This window comes from Erinaceus europaeus, chromosome 7, assembly GCF_950295315.1.
Source record: "Erinaceus europaeus chromosome 7, mEriEur2.1, whole genome shotgun sequence".
Lineage (NCBI taxonomy): Eukaryota > Metazoa > Chordata > Mammalia > Eulipotyphla > Erinaceidae > Erinaceus > Erinaceus europaeus.
In genome coordinates, this window is record NC_080168.1 from 25,203,653 (window position 1) to 25,222,471 (window position 18,819).

The 18,819-nt window shown below is 37.8% G+C and overlaps 1 protein-coding gene across 32 annotated transcripts in view; it reads right to left on the reverse strand.

The window, feature by feature from the left end:
• The window catches only part of MAP2 (microtubule associated protein 2), a 321,228-nt gene that overhangs the window by 148,456 nt on the left and 153,953 nt on the right, over positions 1-18,819 (reverse strand). For 31 of the 32 annotated variants that reach the window (XM_060194011.1, XM_060194010.1, XM_060194003.1 and 28 more), the window contains exon 3: positions 5,618-5,685. The gene's annotated coding sequence lies outside the window, so the exon portion shown is untranslated. Of the gene's footprint in view, positions 1-5,617; positions 5,686-5,947; positions 6,183-18,819 lie in introns of those variants that run through there. The other variant, XM_060193980.1, reaches the window with a different exon arrangement.

Here is an 18,819-nt window from a genome sequence, read left to right on the forward strand (position 1 = left end):
TTTAATGCTTGTGGTGAGGTTTTTTTTTCCATTTGTTTTTTAATTTGGACAGAGAGAAACTGAGAAGGGAGGGGGAGATTGAGTGGAAGAGATAAAGACACTTACAATATTGCATCATCCCTTGTGAAGTCTCCCCCTGCTCCCCCCACAACCCAGGTGGGGACAGAGCCTTGAATCTGGGTCCTTGAGCATTGTAACATATGCATTTAACTGGGCATACCACCACTCAGCTCCCAAAGATTCTAATTTTAATCTTATATTCTATTTTCCTGCCTGTAGTATTTCGTCTTTGTTTTTAAAAATAAATATACCCTCTCAACCATATCAATTCCTTTCTCTCATTCTGAATCCTAGATATGAGTGGTTCCAGGAGTTCTTTCTCTGGACATTTTCTCATTGTTATTGCTCCATGTCCTATATCCCCAATTTCTCCTCTCAGCTCTGGATCTACCTGTTCTGACATATAACTATCCCAGCGCACCTACATGCTCCGCATCATGGCTAAAGGCTAATTTTCATTTTTATGTCCATCCCTTATTGACTGGCAACTATGTATTAGCCAGCTTAGATTTATAATAAAAACAGAAAAAGGCTCCTGCCTAAGTAGTTTCTAGTCACCTTTTTCTTCAAATTGTTCCAGTTATCAAATTCAAATGTTGTCAAATTCAAATGTTAGAGGCACCACAGTCTTTTCTGATTGTCATTGATCCTACCAATCAACCACATATACCCACAAACAAATATAGGTATATTTCTATATGAAATGAAAATCATAAACATTTTTCCTTCTTATGTTCATTATCAACATCCTCTTTAGTTTTTCCATGTTTATCCTATGACCATTTATTTCCAAAGGGATGCTGTATTTATTATGCTTTCATATACAAAACTAATTTATCTCACTCAGTCACACATAGCTAAAGACAGTGAATCACGAAAGCCCAGTGTAGAACGTAGCAGTCTCTTGTTCAGAACAGAATAGCTTTCCACTGAACACAAATTTTTTTCCCCAAATTTCTATCAAAAGTCCCCTTCTAAATATTAGGTTAAACAGAATGCCTTTTTTTTTTTCTTCCAGGGTTATTGCTGGGGCACAACGATCCACTGCTCCTGGAGGACATTTTTCCCATTTTGTTGTAGTTACTGCTATTGTTGCAATTGATGTTGTTGTGTAGGACAGGGAGAAATCGAGAGAGGAGGCGAGACAGAGAGGGGCAGAGAAAGATAGGCACCTGGAGATCTGCTTCACTGCTTGGCGGGCGAGCCCCCTGCAGATGAGGAGCTGGGGCCTCAAACCAGAAACCTTATGCCAGTCCTTGTGCTTTGCGCCATGTGCGCTTAACCCACTGCGCTATCGTCCAGCCCCCTCCACCTATATCTTCTGAGACTCCTTTTCAGCTCTGTATTCTAGAATATGAATATGACCAGCCAGTTTATACTTTCCAAGTATGTTCACTTCCTTATGCTTTTTTGCTAATGCTGTTTGTTCTTGAAGTTTCTTCAGGCATTATATTTCTCCTGAATACCCCTTTTTAAAAAAAATATTTATTTTATTTTACTTATTCCCTTTTGTTGCCGGTTTTATTGTTGCCACCGTTGTTGGACAGGACAGAGAGAAATGGAGAAAGGAGGGGAAGACAGAGAGGGGGAGAGAAAGACAAACACCTGCAGACCTGCTTCACCGCCTGTGAAGCGACTCCCTTACAGGTGGGGAGTCAGGGCTCGAACCAGGATCCTTGCGCCAGTCCTTGTGCTTTGCGCGACGTGCGCTTAACCCACTATGCTACAGCCCAACTCCCCCCTGAATACTTCTATACGCCATTAAGTTCCAACTCAAATCTTATCCTCCAAGAAATACTTCATGTCGAGCTACTTTCTCAATTGTTAATTAGCTCATGCCGAAATGAAGCACCTTAAAAAATTATTCATTTGTGGGAGTCAGGAGGTAGCGCAGCCTGTTAAGTGCACGGGGCGCAATGCGCAAGGACCAGCATAAGAATCCCAGTTTGAGCCCCCCCTCCCCACATGCAGGGCAGTCACTTCACAAGTGGTGAAGTAGGTCTGCAGGAGTCTATTTTTCTCTCCCCCTCTCTGTCTTCCCCTCCTCTTTCCATTTCTCTCTGTCCTAACAATGATATCAATAACAACAACAATAACTATAAAAAAAATAAAAAACTATTTAAAAAATTATTCATGTGTATCTTATGACACCAGTAGGCCTTGGCAGTCCTTCCTACCATTACTCAGCTATACCAACCGAGTTTCTTGAGTGTCTTATTATATATACTTAACTATGAACAAAGCATCTTAATATTTGTGTAAATATTAGTAGCCTTAGTAATGTATAAGAATTATTTATATTTGAGTTTGAATGTTGTCTATTTACAGTCTATAATACTTTTTCTTATTTACTTATTTGGGCCACTTGAAACACTTTCTGTCATTATTTCTATAAAAAAACTATTTACAAGATGTGGCAGCAGTTATGCAATTTAGTAGTTAAATTTTCTGATTAATTTTCTAACGGATTATATAATTCAGTACTACAAATCCATTTGAATTTCATAAGTGATGCTTTGTGAATTCATTTATTTTAAAACTTTCCAATTTACCCCTGAAATTTCTCCTTAAAGAATAAATTGAATTGGGTCAAATATACATACAATAAATATTAAAAATATTAAATTTACCAGAGCTTGAATAAAATGGATACCCACCCTAGCTCCCAGACTATAGAGGCAGTTAGATGAGATTACATATGTAATCTTGGTTATTATCTGTTCTATGGGATGCATTGGATCGACCTTCTCGTGGTGCATCCCGTGAGTACCCATTCATTGGTGAAACTGACGATCCTTCCTAGCCGACTGAATCCACATGGATCCCAGTCACTTTCAAAGCCAGCAACAAGCAGCTCCTGACAGCTTTCAACCTGATGCTGTTGACTGGCTACGGAAGAAGGGCAAACGCTAGAAGAAGAATCTGTTCTATAATGAATACTTTTAAAGACAGCAACAAGGAGGTGTAGCATTTTCTAAAGCTATTATGATTCTAGAAGTTTCTTTACTTATAAATATAGTGATGCCATCTTACTAGTCAGCGCATAATAAGCAACAAATCTTATAAGGAGACTATGACATCATTTCCAGCATTACACTGAGAAAGAAAGAAGGGGAAAAAAAGGGCCTCATTGCCTCTACTGCAGCAAAATCTTGGCTGAGAACATGAAGAGCAATAAACAATGTCAAAGCCTTGGAGTAGTATTAGGAAGCGCCTATAAAGCAAGCTCCTGCTGTAGTTTGGCATATTTCTTCAAGCTGGTGAAAGTGAAAGGGGACATTTCAAAAATTCTTTCCATCTGATCCTATAACCAAAAAAAAAAAAATCTTTTCCATATAGCCCGGAGAATTTCTACATATGGTTTCTCTGATTTTCTACCCACTACTCATTACCTTGTTAATTAGAGCCATAAAATGAGAGTATTTGGGATAACTGAAAAAATATATAAATGTCTTTATCCTGGTGTGCCATTTCATGAAAAACAAGAACAAAAAGGCAATGGTAGGAAATGGTGTTGAATCTATTATCACCCAATCAGTCCATACATAGTTCTCGAACTTCCGTCATTCAGACATTACTCTATGAACTGAAGATATAAAACTAACCAGTTTAAAATAAAATTAACTAATGTAAGGACAGTACAAATTAGAACAAAACTAGTAAGTTTTGGTCAGACAGATTCCTTAGAGTCCAACAGTCAAATTCTTATATGATTCAACAACAAAAGAGACTATTGAATAAACTCTGGTTAGTATTGCACAGTCTGTCAATACACACCTAGTTAATTCTGAAATTCTCTGAGAATACTCAAGGTAATATACAATGGCTCAATGCCATTTCTGTAATTATTAATGAATTTTGAGAGAGTTTATTAGCTCCTATTGACAACACATTGAAGACATCTTTTTACTGGTTAAATAATTTCATTCTTTTCCAATTTATGTAAATACTGCAAAGTTAAAAATTAATAGAACATGTTACTAAGAGAGTCTAAAGATCAAGAAACATGAGCTATATGCCATATAGATTTAATTAGATGGGGAAATGCCAAATAGATATTTTGTTCATCAAACCTGAAGTGTCTTTCTGAGTGAAACCTGAAAAAAACAAGGAATGGATTCAACTGATTTACATTAATCAGGAAGTGAAGTAAGTTCTGTTTGGGGGATTTCATACATAACAACCGAGTAATTTCTAAAGAAAAATTCTAAATATTTTTATATATCTCTGTCCTATCCAATTAGATTTTCTTAATATCTAAAAATGCAATTTTCTTTATTTGAAAAATACTGATTTACTTTAACAAATTCATTATCCAGTGCAAAAATATTATATGAGGCTGCCTACATTCTGGAAGGGTGGTGACCGTGGCGTCTGGCCCTTCCTTTTCTCCCACAACTACATATAGCAACAAGGCTCTTAAGTGCTTGTGGAATGAATATATTAAAGTCCTCATAATTACACATTAGAGACAATATTAAACAAGGACAGTGCAGCAGTCTCTTTCCATGGTCACAAATATTCACTCACAGGTACACATCTATATAGTTCTGGTATTTCAAGATTGGTATTTCAGCAATATTCATTTATCAATAAAAAATAAAATAAAATAAATGAATATTGAATTAAATTGCATACAATTTGTGGACTGATCCACTTGAGAATAGATACTATGTCACTGCCAAAAAGGAGGTTTAAAGGATGCTATCGATCTTCTTCATAGCAAAGCAGAAAATGTCTTCCATGTTTTAAAGGCAAGTTACAAATATAGGTTTCATCGACACTAGCATATTACATTAAAGTCAAAGATAACGTTAAAGAATCAGAGAAAAGACAGTACCCATATTTTCCATGTTTAATCAATAGACATTCTGAAGCTGAATTTGAAAATGAATAGATTCATGTAAGGCATGAGGCCCAGGATCAATGGATTCAACTGCTTTCAGGGCAAAATGAAAGATTAGCTTCCTATGCTGCCAATGGCAAATAAAGCATATGTAAAATCAGCTCTTTTAAAAACTAAAAGCATAGACCTTTACACATATCCTATGCTAAATACTAGTACCAGTGAAGAAGTTACAATTATTTTCTTTGCCAAACCCAACAATACTGAGTCATTCCTTGATTTCTTCTTTAGCACTCCTCCTATGCGGGAAGGGCAAGTCTATTCTTTGTGCTTTAAAAAAAAATTACTTATTTAGTAGCTACCCATCAATAAAAATAAGCATATTTATCTTACATTTAAATGACTAAATTTTCATTAAAATAGAGAATTTTGCATAGATTTTTGAGCTATCGGAATAACAAAAATTCAAGAATAAACCTCATATCTTGTTATCCATTAATAATTTATGATACAGGAAGACACAATTATATAAAATGTAATCAAAACAGCCTGGGATAAAAAATTCTCTGCATAAAAATCACATATATTGTAGACAATGATCAATAAAAGATCAACCACAGAGAGATTAATGTAAATAAAAACCTCACTGGTCTTTCCCTCGTTTAAACATTCAAACAAACAAAGAAATAAAGAAAATAAAACCTGTGGTACCTTTTAATTTTCTGAATGAGCAGTTCCCAGTCAATGCTTCCTCAGTTAGAGACAACAAGCTGAAGAATCTACCGAATCAAAACAAAGGCATATAGATTTGTTAAGTAAATATTGAAAACCGCAACTCACCAGTACGCAAATATATTCTTTATACCCAGACAATAAATCTATGCCTTGAGATCTGGAGTAGAAAATATGCAGTACTTGGACTTTTAGAAAGCTTGGTAATGAATTTTAAAGCACTTCACTTTGAGATCACATAAAATGCATCCTTGGAAAGACAGATGAAAAAATAAAGCAAAGTAAAATGTAAAAGACCCAAACCATTACCAGCACAAATGCAGCGAGACTTCCCCAGCCTAGTCTTTGATCCGGACTACTGTAGACTCCTTCTCCAGGAGCATTCTCTCCCTGGACTGGCTCTCCCTCTCTGGCTCCAGACAGACGCAGTCTGCAAGCCACCAGCTAGTGTCTGTGTGTGTTGGGGAGAAGGGAAGCTGCAAATTAGAGAAAGTCCCCGCAGTGGCAAAAAGGAAAATAAGGAGAGTGGGAGAGGGAGAGAGAGCTCACTAGCCTTAGAATTTTCCAGAATGATGACAAGCCACCCAGCTCCACCATCATTCACCAACAATAAGAAGCTGCCCGAGCTTATGATTTAGCAGTTTGCCATGGGGGTTTCTGGTTTCTGACAGGCATTTTAATTGCCTCCATCCAAGTGTGTCCCTAGGAGTTGAGTCTATAAGCCTATGAATGTCATCATCTGGTCTCCTTTGTGTTGATGCCAGACACACACACACACACACACACACACACACACACACACACACACACACACACACACACTGCATTAACAGAGGCAGTTTCCCAGCATATAGGATTACAATTAACTTAAGCTTCAAACTGGATATGACCAAATGAACATTTATAGGAATTTTTATTATCTTGATTAATGACATCAGAAATCCCTTAATGTTTTGTCACTGACAGATATTTATGATCATTTTTGAAAAATAAGCATAGATTTGTGTATATTTTACTATGGAAAATTCAGTTCCTTTGTAACTGTGATAATAACGCATTTGGCAGTGTTTTTCTTACAAGGGCGAAAGCAGAGAAAGAAGGAAGGGGGGGCAGAGGGAAGGAGGGAGAAAGACTAGGAAACCTGGGTGGATGTGTGATTTCTGTGGTCAGTCGATTCTATGTCACTTACATACAAATCAAAGGAGGTGACAACCAGCTTGAGCACTTTAGGATTTTATAGTCTCTGAGAGCCAGGGCAGGGAATTGAATCTCTAGAATACTCAGTATCCCCTTAAACTGGAAACTGAAATAAACAGCTCAACACCCCTGTTTGACGGTGCCCCTTCTATAGGGAGGTTAAATGTGGAAAAATCCCCTACATTTGCATCCTGTATAAAAGGGACAGGCAAAATGTTAATAAATTAATTTTTACAGCATTGTTTGCTCCCTGCCATGAGTGAATGGAGCAAAATTTGACATGTATCAAAAGGGCCAGCTGTGAGGAGGGTTGCTGGGAGGGAGCATCACCATGGTTACAGGAAACAGAAAGAACAGAGAAAATTAAAGTGATGAGAGAGAAAAGCAAGTAAGACCACAGTGGAGGAAATTCAGAGACAGTGTGATATGGCTCATGTTTTTCCTTCAGGGAGGGATTGATTTTATACTCCATTTTATATGCAAGCAGGATGGAGTCACATTCTTCACCGACCACCTTTCTCCACCACTTTTTGATAACGAGCTAATTTTGCTTTTATAAGTATTCAGATTATGGGTCCTTTGTACGACATGGCTCCTGCTACTCCTCGCCTCTTTTATTCTGCATTCATGGACACCATTCGGTCTGAACCATGGTCTTTGTCTTATAGGTGATAAAGCTAAAAGCCCAGGGAATCGGACAAAGATTACAATGCTGCTTGGAGGTCTAGCAGAGACAACACCCATTTCATGACTCAGACCCTTTGCTTGTCTGTCTCCTTTCACCTAGTGATTTTTCTAACTCTGCTCTCTCCCATTCTTACTTCACACAAGAATATTCCTGAAACAGCTTCTGTCCGTGGTTTTGCTAGCTCATTTATTTGGCAAAACAGTGAGCAATCTTCTTTAAAATTGAGCACAGTCATTCTGAGGCCTAGCTGCACTTAGTATCAGTTATGTACTGGGTTTGAGGTGCAGAGAAGCTGGGGGGGGTATTATGTCACTACATTTTCTTTCATTCTCAATCTGACAATCAAACAAACCAACTATCTTTGCCCTTTTATGAACATATCTTGTAGAGCCTGAGCTTAATCATCATGTACTAGGTTTGCTGTCATCCCTGAAATGGCTCTTTCTGTAGGCATGAAATTGGACAATCAGGATTAAATCTACCTCTTGACATTCTTCCTAGTTACAAATAATGTGAACTTTCCTAGGATTACTCAAAAGTCAGGGACTTGAAAGTGCAGGTCAAATAGGGAAAAAAATCACCAACAACCACTGGGGGGCACAATATTTGTTAAAATCTTTCCAAGTTAATCAGTTTTAAAAATTGTAGTTAGGATGCAAGCTTTTCATTTACTGTTAGCATTTCCTTTCTAAAATTTGTAATTTATTTATTTTTGGATAGAGACAGAGAGAAATTATGAGGGGAGGGGGAGACAGATCAGGAGAGAGATAGACACCTGCAAATATTTTACCACTCATAAAGCTTCCTCGATGCAGGTGGGGCCCAGGGGCTTGAACCTAGATCCTTGTGCATTGTAAGGTGTGCAATCAACCAAGTGCACAACTATTCGGCCCCTAAATCGTTTTTATTTTATTTTAGTGTTGTGCTTATTCTTTTTTTCTTTTTGGCCACCCAGGACTTCACCAGTGAGGGCCGATTTTTGTATATATTCTATTTAAAAATTTTTTTTGGGTGAACTTGCCTTTTATTTTTATTTAACTATAAATTTATACATTCTTCTCCTATGAAATCATTATTTTGTAATTTTCTCCAAAGGGGCTCAGTATTTGTTTCTTACACTCTTAAACTGTGCAAGTGATCTAGCATTGCCTAATAATGCAGATAAAGTGCAGATAAAGTGGTTGTTTGACAAGATTTTAATCTGCAGATTATTTGCATTAACTTTAGAACAATTAAAATATTTTATATGGCCAAATGTTTTGAAGTGTTATTTTTATTTTCCCTTTTGTTGCCCTTGTCATTTTTTATTGTTGTTGTTATTGATGTCGTCATTGTTAGATATGACAGAGAGAAATGGAGAGAAGTGGGGAAGACAGAGAGAGGGAGAGAAACATAGACACCTGCAGACCTGCTTCACCGCCTGTGAAGCGACCCCCCTGCAGGTGGGGAGCCGGGGGCTCGAACCGGGATCCTTATGCTGGTCCTTGTGCTTTGTGCCACGTGCACTTAACCCACTGCACTACTGCCTGACTCCCTGAAGTGGTTTTTTAATAATGATTATCATAGTTATAAACTGTACTTTACAATTATCAGGAGAAATACTAACCATACTTTTTAGGTAAAGGTATGCTTGAATTTGAGCTATTCTAAGTATAAAAGTTTGATATGCTTGAGAATCCAATACTTTATCCTCTGTCCCACTTTGTAGGTTGTGTATCTTTTTTCATAAAAAAAAAACTGCCAAATTTAGTAACTCTTCTCCATTAACAAAGTTGAATTATCTGTTTAAAAATAATAATTAAATATACTGAGAAACTCATGTACCCTCTAAAGATGTGAAAAATCAGGTACTAATCCCCATGCAATTAAAAATGCTACCTAGAGGTTAGGGAGGCAGCTTAATGGTTATGCAAAAGAACTTTATTCCTGAAGCACTGAAATCCCAGGTTCAATTCTGGGCACCATCATAAGCCAGAGCTGAGCAGTACTCTGGTGTCTCTCTCGATAACTAAAAAAAAAAAATTTATAATGCAATATATTTTAAAACTGCATATGGCTTTTGACTCACCCCAAAGTAATTACTAATAGCCTGCTTTTGAGTATAAGCCATATCTGTAACACCCACAATAACACACATTTTGCATAGTATGTATATTACATACTGTAGTTGTATAATAAAGCAAGCTAGAGAAAAGAAAATCTTTTTTATTTTTTATTTAAAATATTTATTTATTTATTCCCTTTTGTTGCCCCTGTTTTATTGTTGTAGTTATATTGATGTTGTGGTTTTTGGATAGGACAGAGAGAAATGGAGAGAGGAGGGGAAGACAGAGAAGGGGAAAGAAAGTTAGACACCTGCAGACCTGCTTCACTGCCTGTGAAGCAAACCCCCTGCAGGTGGGGAGCCAGGGGCTTGAACCGCAATCCTTATGCCGGTCCTTGCGCTTCATGCCACGTGCGCTTAACCTTCTGTGCTACTGCCCGACTCCCAGAGAAAAGGAAATCTTAAGAAGAGTGTAAACTTGACTACCTTTCCATCACTACACTTTATTTATCGATAATGTTCTCCCTTCTGTTTACAAGAAAATTGACCTCTACGAGGAGCTGCCACAATTCAAACCTATATTGTGAACGGTTAGCTAGAAAGGATCTGAGAGTAAATAATGGACAATCTGTTATAGAAGGACAATTTATCCCACTAAATGACATTCCTGAATCACTTGATTTCCTGCCCTGAATTCTTCTTGCTATTATCAGAGAATGGGCTATGCTCCTAAGCTTATTTTATACTTTGTTCTTTACTTACTTTTCTCAATAGAGATTCTATGCTACTAAGTTGAACTATTTCCACTCTCAATTTCTTTCTGTCCTATCAAATAAAATAGACATCATCTCCCCAGACAATAACTTGGATCCACCTGCATATAAGATTTCAGGCTCAGGGATAAAAACAAAATAAAACAAACAAACAAACAAAAAAATTAGTATAGCCACAGGCCCTTTGGAATTTAACTAAAATAGGCCTACTAGCTATCTAAAAAATGGAGGAAACCCCCCCCCCCCAACTCTTCATCTGCACTATTCCAGCCTTTAGGTTCATGATTGTTCAACAATTTGTTTAGCTTTGTATGTTAACTCTCTTTTCAGCCACCAGGTTCCAGATGCTAGCATGATGCCAACCAGACTTCCCTGGATAGACGACCCCACAAATGTGTCCTGGAACTCTGCTTCCCCAGAGTCCCACCCTCTGGGAAAGAGAGAGGCAGGCTGGGAGTATGGACAGACCAGTCAACGTCCATGTTCAGCGGGGAAGCAATTACAGAAGCCAGACCTTCAACCCTCTTTATCTCACAACGACTTTGGGTCCATACTCTCAGAGGGTTAAAGAATAGGAAAACTATCAGGAGAGGGGATGGGATACGAAGATCTGGTGTTGGTAATTGTGTGGAGTTGTACTCCTCTTATCCTATGGTTTTTGTCAGTGTTTCCTTTTTATAAATAAAAAATAATAAAAAAATAAATAAATAAATAGATAAAAAAACGAGCAGTGGATTCATAATACCAAGGCCCAGCAATAACCCTGGAGGAAAAAAAAAAAGTTTACATATGGATTGAGACTGTTCATGCCCTAAGAATACTTATCTCCTGCATTACTTTATATTTTAACTATATCTGACATATATAACTTAGAAATAATTTAAGTAAAACACTCAGGTCTATGGAATTTCAATGAATAATGAATCAGAAGAAGCTGAGAAAATGCTAACATGTCAACTGACATGTCACCTTTGGTTATCTTTGATAGTTTCGATAAGATACATGTATTCTAAGTCAGCAGGGAGAGAAGAAGATAACTAGATGACTTTCCATTTGCTGTGGAGTAAGCTTTACTCCCTCTGAGTCATCATGGCCAGAGTTTGGCTTCACAATTATACTTTAAATCTTGGTGCAGTTTTTTTCTCTAAAAATCAGTTATATTCTTATGCAAATGTAAGGATAAAACACACTTAAAATTATTTTCGGATTATGCATTACTTTAAATCTCTGAATATTCATATTTCACTATACATTCATATTTCCTTTTCTACCAGTGTTCTTATTCTATTCATCAAAGTAGAATAAAGAAAAAAGACTGAATTAGAGAGAGGGAAAGACAAAAAGACAAATTTTCTCTATGTGAAGTCTTAAAATTATTGGCTGAAATTTAGAGAACAGTTGGCTTAATGGCTATGTTTATGTCTTGCATATCACTACCTCCTAGACTTAGGAAATAATGGCACCCAAAGTCCTAGCCTACTCAAACACTTTACCAAAGTAAATTTCCTTTTTAAGAAGTAATGCTACAGGCAGGCTGTGCTACAACTAGTTAAGTTGCACATTACAGTGTGCAAAGACCCAGATGATTCAAGCCCCTGGTCCTCACCTGCAGGGGGAAAGCTTAACAAATAGGGAAGCATGTTTCCATCTCTCTCTCTCTCTCTCTTTCTCTCCATCTCATCCACCCCTCTCAATTTTTCTGTCTCTATCAAATAAAGAAAAAAGTAAATAACAAAAATTAAATCTTTTAAAAAGTAGTGCATGCGAACTGAAATTTTGAAAAATAATTGCTACTTCAATGTATTAAGTCATAATCTCATGATACTTAAAGAGGTAAAAGCTCACTCTGTAGAGTGCACACTTTAGACATCCAAGGACCAGGGTTTGCGTCTCTGGCCACAATATGAGAACATCTGAATGGGAAAGCTTCATAGTGTTTTGCCTCTGTCTCTCCTCTCTATCAGGGAAAGAAAGAAATAGGAAGGCAGGAAGGCAGGAAGGAAGGAAGGAAGGAAAGAAGGAAGGAAGGAAAGAAGAAAGGAAGGGAGGGAGAAGGAAAGAGAAGAGTTTGCCTGGAGTAGTGTAATTATGCAGAGGCAGTGAGCCCCATTAATAACCTTGGTTGGAAAAAAAATAACTGCATTGAGCATAAAATATTCTCCAGATGTCAAAAGAAAAATACAGTGTTAAAGTAATTTAATATTTATATATTGCTGGTGGGAGTACATACAAATTAATATGGTCATTTTTCAAAACTGTTTGGCAATATCTAGCAAAGTGAAATGTATGTCTTTATTATTATTTATTTATTCCCTTTTATTGCCCTGTTGTTTTATTGTTGTTGTTACTATTGTTGTCATTGTTGTTGGATAGGACAAAGAGAAATGGAGAGAGGGGGGAGAAGACAGAGAGGGGGAGAGAAAAATAGACACCTGCAGACCTGCTTCACTGCTTGTGAAGCGACTCCCCTGCAGGTGGGGAGCCAGGGCTCGAACCGGGGTCCTTACGCTGGTCCTTATATTTTGCACCACCTGTGCTTAACCCACTGTGCTACCGCCTAACTCCCAAAATGTATGTCTTTGACTTCACATTCTCAACAGAACTTAGTACATACATTCATTGAAATGCATCTATAAAAATACTCTTAGTACTATTATAGCATAAAATTGGAAAGTTAAAGATGTTCGGTGTATAATGTGATGCAATCTTATATTGAATTTCTACAGATAAAAATAAAATGAACTATTACTGTTACATGAAACTATGAATCTAAATCTTAGGAGAATAAGGATTCTTGATACAAGTGCACATATACTGCATTAATTCAATGACATGAAGTTCAAGAGTAGACAAAACTAACACTCAGAGCTATCAGTAGAAGTCAGAATAACATTTACTTCCATGGAGAATAAGATGGAGAGTTGAACTGATTAGGAAAGTACAATGTTTTCATGTTACAGTGATAATGACATAGGGCAGGGGGTATATTACTGAAGTATGTACAGTAATAAAATATCACTGAGTTAGAAATTCTTTTTTTTTTTTTTACAACTTTTAGATTCTGTAATTAATATTATGCAAACTAGTTCTGACATGAACATCCATTTTTGCTAGTATGTTACACAAGCTTGGTAATAAAGGTAACCAAGTAACTAAGGTAAAGGTCCTGAGATAATGATGTACTTGCTAGGTAAATGAATTGTATGAGAAAATTCTTTCTTAGAAGGAAGAAGGAATATGACTTTCAATAAATAAATAGGTAACTGTGAAGTGTCACACTGAGAAGTGAAATGTGTATCAGAGGAAAAAAAAATATCAACAAGTGAACACAGTTGTCTGTGGCAATTCATGGAACTAAAATACCCGACTATGTGCTGTTTTGCCATGGGCAAGAGCCAGGTTCAGTGACGCTTCCTTCAGTGCTGTGGTTTCTCATTCTCTCTCTAAAGTGCAACCATCAGACAAAACCAAAACAAAACAAAAAAGCAAAAAACAAAACAAAAAACAACCCATCAGCTCTCTCCTCTTTTCTTCTTTCCAATTCTTTTCTTTTCTTTTCTTTTCTTTTAAATCTTAACCCTAACACTGCTCAGCTCTTGCTTCTGGTGGTACCTGGGACTGAACTTAGGAGCATCAGGCATAACATTCTTGCATAACTATTAGCCTTCTCCAGTGCTCCACGGTGCTGCCAATGCTGTTCTTTCATACAAATCCCTTACCCACTGAGGTTTACCATAATCTCTAGTTTACTTCACAGATACTTTACTTATTTTCTTCCAAAAAAAATCTTACATTTCTTTTTTGGTTCATGTAAAATTCCATCATTTTCCTTAATGGCTTCTAAACCACCCATAACACACAGTGTCAGAAAACTCTTTTCTTACCTCAAAACCACAACAATCCTCCTGCTGTCTCCAATCTGAATTCACCAAGCTGCTACAACGTTTGACCTAACCTGTAGCCTTGGACTGCTATTCAATTATTTTTGCAAATACCAATTCAATTAATAATATGTGATTCTAAAGTAATTACCTATAGCATACCGACCTCTGACACATTATTTTGTCAAGAACTCTGAGAGTTAGGAACCATCATTTTATAGTTTAGTGGCTTAATAGACCCTGGGTCTAATGTCTATGATTAAGGAAACAGAACTAGTTCAGCTTTAGTTTCATGTCAATGACATGCAGCTGGTAACTGGTGGAACAGAAACTCAATCCCTGGACTTCAGAGTTAATTAGATGTAATTCAGCCAAGTACTTCTAAGGTGTCAGGAAAGGAAGAGATAAATTAAACACAGAATTAAGAAATTTCCATTTGTGTAGTACAGGGACTTTAGACAGACTTTTAATCTCACTCAAGGTGAGTCTAGAAGAGATTTATTAGAACTAAGAATGCCAACTTTCAGAATAAATTTGATTTTATAAATTTACATTTAAATGGCACATATGTTTGAATATAGCATAGTAGTTGGGGAGGACATTGTCTTCTTATTTACTATCTATTCAACTCTTGACAGAGAATATAGTGTCACACATGTGAGATATGTACTCACTGGTTTTTAAAGAAATTCACTGTTTGACAGGCTGGGTGTATGGTCTGACCTTCCAACATCTATGTCCAGTGGAGAAGTAATTACAGAAGACAGAATTATCACCTTCTGCACCACCAAAAGAACTTTGGTCTATACTCCCAGAGCTATGAAGGGATGGGAAGAAGAGCAGGGGGAGACCAAAGGGCTCTGAATCCCAGTTTCATCAGGACCTGAAGCTTTTGTCACCAGGATTCTTGTTTTTCTAAGATTATAGTATAATTAGTGCTAACCTTAATTTAGTAAATAAAATCAGAAATACTCCAGTGCCACAGCGAACCTTACTGGTTATAGAAGCAAATATCATTATTATTATTATGTAATGAATGTCTTACTTGGATTAACTTAAATCTATTTATAGTTAAGTTTGAGATATGGGTACCTTTTCTTCCAAATAACACCATCTGCTCTATCAAGTCTTTTTTTTTTTTTTTTTTCCTCCAGGGTTATTGCTGGGCTCGGTGCCTGCACCATGAATCCACTGCTCCTGGAGGCCATTCCCCCCTTTTTGTTGCCATTGTTGTTGTAGCCTCATTGTGGTTATTATTATTGCCATCATTGATGTCGTTTATTGTTCAATAGGACAGAGAGAAATGGAGAGAGGAGGGGAAGATAGAGAGGCGGAGAGAAAGACACCTGCAGACCTGCTCCACTGCCTTTGAAGCGACTCCCCTGCAGGTGGGGAGCCGGGGGCTTGAACCGGGATCCTTACGCTGGTCCCTGGGCTTTGCGCCACATGCGCTTAACCCACTGCGCCACCGCCCGACACCTATCAAATCTTTTCTTAAATATTACCTTCTTAAGAATATTTATCCTGGCCATCCATTTAATAGTACAGTCTTCAACTCCCATCCCCCAATCTCTTTTATCATCTTCTGCATATCATTTTCATTCCTCTGACCTACTATATGACTTACTTGTCCTTTGTTTATTATTTATTGTTTATACCTTTCAGTTCACTTATAAACTCTATGAAGGCAAACTTATTTGCCCATCTTGTTCACTCATATATTTCAAATACCTAGAGTTGTGTCTGGTACATCATAAATATTCATTAAATTCAGGCATGCATGAATGACTGTAACACTAAGATCCATATAAAAAATGAGTCATCTCCCTGTAGCAAATATGAATTCTGAGATTACACAACTGAGTACATTCCGTTTCAGAAGTCGCTAAGCAAAGCACATGGTACTAGCATTTCATTCAGTCTGTGTCTTGTTTAAGTACTTAAACACACAAGGCTTTGAATCTTTGATATATCTAGAGCCATTTTGAGAATATTTCTAATTTTACTTCAAATTTTTGAAAATAGTTATCTATATGTGCATTTTATTTTTGATTTTCTTTATTATCTTTATTTATTGAATAGAGACAGCGAGAAACTGAGAGGAGGGGAAGGAAGAGAGGAAGAGAGACAGAGAGACACCTGCAGACCTACTTCACCACTTGTGAAGCTTTACCCTTGCAGGTGAGGGCCTGGGGCTAAAACCCTGGTCCTTGCACACTGTAACATGTACACTCAACCAGGTACACCACCACCCAGCCCCATTATTTATTTATTAATTATTATTATTGCCTCCAGGGTTATTGCAGGGCTTAGTACCTGCACCACAAATCCACTGTTCCTGGTGGCCATCTTTTCTATTATTGTTGGTATTGAATAGGATAGACAGAAATGGAGAGAGGAGGGGAAGACAGAGAGGGGGAGAGAAAGATAAGATACCTGCAGACCTGCTTCACCACTTGTGAAGTGACTCCCCTGCAGGTGGGGAGCCAGGGGCTCGAACCAGGATCTTCAAGCCCATCCTTGCACTTTGAGCCACCATGTGCACTTAACCCACTGCACCAGTGCCCAACCCCGCAACATTTTGACTCTTCACTAGTGCACAATAAACACTGAAGACTTGTTTTGTGAATACTGGCTTAGGAAAAAAATGAAACTGGAAATGGGGAGAAATATGTGTAGTTACTCTGGCCTTCATTCATATTACTATAGCCAGGCATTTGATTGTTTTAAATCTGCAGAACTGAAAAGTCAAGAAAAGGAACTGAAAAATTAGACTTGTAGAGAATGAATCCCAACTAAAATTCCAGTAGATGGACACCCAGACACTACACTAGGAAAAAGCAAGTTAAATCTTTGTGAACGATTTTAGTCATTAGCAAGGATTACTTATATTTCTTAAAAATGCAATCTGTTGGGGGCCGGGTGGTAGCACAGTGGGTTAAGTGCACATGGTAGGAAGCTTAAGAACCAGCATCGGAGCCCCACCTGCAGGGAGGTTGATTCACAGGAGGTGAACCTTTCTCTCCCTTCTCTCTGTCCTTTTCTCTTCTTCCTCCTCTCTGGATTTCTCTTTGTCCTATCCAACAACAGCAATATTAACAACAACAACAAGGGCAACAAAATGGGGAAAATGGCCTCCAGGAGCAGTGGATTTGTAGTGCAGGCACTGAGCCCCAGCAATAACCCTGGAGGCAAAAAAAACTATGCAATTTGCTTTATTTATGTATTTATTTATTTTTGAGAGAGGGATCAGAAAGAAAAGAGAGAACCAGAGCATCACTGGCATATGTAATGCAGGGGATGAACTCACGCTTGGGTGGGTCAGTAGGGGCGCTGCACCCCGGATTACTGTATTTAAATAATTTCATATTTTACAGTGGAGCTGCTCAATGAACTGTATGACTGATCAACTAATGAGAAGGTAAGGTGAAGTATTCCCTGTTACCTAAAGAATTCACAAATGAAGAAGATGGCCAGGAGTGCACCCCGTCTATAGAGTGTACACTTTACTATGTGAGAGAACTAGGGTTCAAGCCTCCAGTCCCTACCTGCAGGGGGATGTGTCCCAAGTGATGAAGTAATGGTTCAGGTTTCTCCCCCACTTCTCCCTCGCTCTGTTTCTCTCTCTCTCTCTCTGTCCCTAACACTTCCATCTCAATTTCTTTCTGTCTCTAGGAAGGAAGAAAGGAAGGAAAGAAGGAAGGAAGGAGGGAAGGAATGGAGGAAGGAAGGGAAAATGGCCACTGGGAGTGTTAGATTCATCATGCAGGCACTGGGCCACAGCAATAACCCTGATGGCAATTTAAAAAAATTTAAAAATTAGTATTTTTTTAAAAAAAGAATGCAAAAAGGGAGTCTAAAGAAGTTGGCAGAAAGGACATTCAGTGAAAAGTGAGTTTTTTTTTTTATGAAAAAATAAACTTCATAAAGGGCAAGAGACTGACAAAGGGGGGTGTGGTATTGATGGCACAGCAATGTTAAGACTAACATAGTGCCAATCCTGAAAAAAGTAACTAAAAGATGACAGTGTGTGAAATGAGGCACAAAATGCTCAAATCAGAAGGCAAAATAAGAATATTGGAGAAGGGGAGAGAAGAACTGGAGACTCCAGAGCCCTGGAAGCACACAGGGGTTCATTTATAAACCAGGGAGCTAGTCTGACAGGTGAGGCAGGCTGAGGCACTTGAAAGGTCTTATTCAGTGGCTGGCATTACTGAATGCCCAGCTGGATCCAAACAAGAGCAATTTTAAACAGGATCATTGTTCTAAAGAATCTTAAGTTCCATGAGCCCTCTAACGATGCCTTATAAATCTTGAGAAGCATCAATATTCACCAACCACCTGCAATCAGTATTAATGCAGAATTTGCTTGACACAGCAAGTCCTTGACAGGGGGGATTTTAATTCAGATGACTGCCCTCTACTCAGGATTTACATGTATTGATGATATGCAAATCAGTTCAGTCCCATCAACATCATAAATTAGGTGCATGCTATCAGGAGGATTATCTTGGGAAGAGAGAATGTCACCCTCAATATGCATATATACCCTGGAGTGAAAAGTCTTCTGAGTAAGAGAGAATTATAGAAGGATTTTC